The sequence below is a fragment of the Penaeus japonicus genome, unplaced genomic scaffold, assembly GCF_977035675.1.
Source record: "Penaeus japonicus unplaced genomic scaffold, GWHDUDI00000001_assembly GWHDUDI00000018, whole genome shotgun sequence".
NCBI lineage: Eukaryota > Metazoa > Arthropoda > Malacostraca > Decapoda > Penaeidae > Penaeus > Penaeus japonicus.
Window position 1 is genome coordinate 37,695,467 of NW_028234420.1, and position 2,500 is coordinate 37,697,966.

The 2,500-nt window shown below is 44.4% G+C and overlaps 1 protein-coding gene across 1 annotated transcript in view; it reads right to left on the reverse strand.

Moving 5' to 3' along the window:
• LOC122251939 (uncharacterized) overlaps positions 1-2,500 on the reverse strand; it is a 64,549-nt gene that overhangs the window by 60,960 nt on the left and 1,089 nt on the right. The gene's annotated exons all lie outside the window — the stretch shown is intronic.

Consider the following 2,500-nt stretch of genomic DNA (forward strand, 5'->3'; position numbering starts at 1 on the left):
CAGGGAGGGGGATGCCAGGAGTCAAGGCGAGGACATGGGGTGTGAGAGAGAGAATGAGAGGGGAAGCAGAGAGAGAGAGATAGAGAGGGGGAGGGGAAGCAGAGAGAGAGAGGGGGAGAAGAGAGAGAGAGAGAGAGAGAATGAGTGAGTGAGTGAGTGAGTGAATGAGTTAGTGAGAGAGAGTGTGAGAGATAGATAGATAGATAGATAGAGAGAAAGAGAGAGAGAAAAAAAGAAAGAAAGAGAAAGAGAGAAACATAGATAGAGAGAGAGATAGAGAGAGAAAAAAAAAGAGAAAGAGAAAGTGAAAGAGAGAGAGAAAGAGAGAGAGAGAGACGGAAGAGGGGAATGAAGGAGGCGAGGGGAGAGTTCCTGCCACACAAACACTTCAGCCAAAGGAAAATTTGTGACAGGAATAAATTTCGAGAGGAGGCCGCCGTGCCATCAATCCGCGAGCGACCCCTTGCGCGGCATTCGGGTTTTATAGGAAGAGGGAGCGAGACAAATGAATGAATATATTCATTGTCATAATGAAAAGTCATCCGTAACCATGACATTTTTCGAGTTCTTGGTAAATACCATAAGGATCAGACAGGAATGTGCGGAACGCTAGCACGTGCCTCTTCCTCCTCCTCCTCCTCCTCCCCTTCCCCCTCCCTCTCTCCCATCCACACCTACGATCCTCTCCTCCCCCTGGCACCCCCCCCCTCCTTTCCACACTTATTACGGACCCTCCCCCCCCCCCTCTCTCTCTCTCTCTCCCCACCCCGTCCCACTCCCCCAACAATTACTGTTCCACTCCCCCTTCCCTGCCCCCTCCCCCCCACTTCCTCCCGTCCCCTGTCGACACACACGCGCATGTACACTCATATCCTTATTATTTTCCCTTTTATTATCACCTTTTATCTACACTCTTTCTTTAGTATACAACTTTTACTATTTTTTTTCCATTATATTCTATCTCCATCCCCTGTTAATGTCTTCCCTATTCTTAATCTATCACAGACACACATCAACTCTGTTTCCGTTTTCTATATCTTCGCGTCACATTTCCGTTTGATTTTACTTCCGTTTTTTGCTATTTTTTTGTTTTATATCTTCTTTTTTATTTACTCTCTCTCTCTCTCTCTCTCTCTCTCTCTCTCTCTCTCTCTCTCTCTCTCTCTCTCTCGCTCGCTCTCTCTCTCTCTCTCTCTCTCTCTCTCTCTCTCTCTCTCTCTCTCTCTCTCTCTCTCTCTCTCTCTCTCTCTCTCTCTCTCGCTCTCTCCTTCTACCCACCCCCCCTCCACTGCGGACAAACGGTGTACATAGTTTCTGCTTATTACTGTGACTGCCGCTGTTACGTAAATTACTCGGTGTATTCTATAAGCCTTCGTTTTATCACTTCCGGTGTAATAAGCGCTCCTTTCATCGCCCGGTTTCATGTGCTTGTTTTATTCTTTTCTTCTTCTCTTTCACTTTGGGTGCTTGTATTTCTTTCTGTATTTTTAAGTCTCTCTCGTTGTCTGTTTTGTTTGCTCCTGTTTGGGTTATTATTATTAAACTCATACGCGCGCGCAAACACACACACACACACACACAAACACACACATACGCGCGCGCAAACATACATACACACACACACACACACAAACACACACACACACGCACACACATCAACAGTACGCCTATCCCCACGTCAGTACCATTATCATATCCCATGTTGGATTAGCATTTAGAAATGTTTTATATAGATTAGTCTGCCACTTCCAATGTCCCAGTTTTGCATGACATTGCATGGCTTATCCCGCTGGATGTCATGCACGTGTTGCTGGGAATAATTCCTCTCTGTTTTATTGGGTGGCGGGAATTAACTTTTTTTTTTTTTGAAACGTTCGACGTGATGTTTTGATAGTAAGATTTGCATATGCATGTTTTCTTTTTTAAAAGGCAGTGTAAACGTTTTCTTAAGGTGTTTAGTTTTGAATAAAGCATAAACGTTTTCTTAAGGTTTTCAGTTTTGAATAAAGTATAAACGTTTTCTGAAGGTGTTTAGCTTTTAAATAAAGTATAGACGTTTTCTGAAGTCGTTTAGTTTTGAATAAAGTATAAACGTTTTCTTAAGGTGTTCAGCTTTTGTTTTCTATATTTCGTGTAGGTTTGTGCAGTATATTTTCATAAATGAACATTTCCGCATGTGTGATAGTCATCAAAAGTTATAGCCTTAACAACAACAATAGATATTCGAGTGTCTTGGCAGGCGAGGCTACACGGCTATCGTCGGGCGAGGAGCAATTCATCCTGCTTCTAATACGCCCATCTGTCCTACTCTCTGCCAAGCAGGTCAGGCATGTGTGACATGTGGGAGGGCTTAGCATGTCCCTTCATGTCTGTCATGTGTTATGCGCCTCCTTGGCATGTCTCCCATATGTGGTGGGTGGCATGAACCGGCCGCCCTCACGTGATCCTTGTCTGTTGGCGAGCGTCTAGTCTGTCGTGTCCCCTTGCCATAGATATTTAT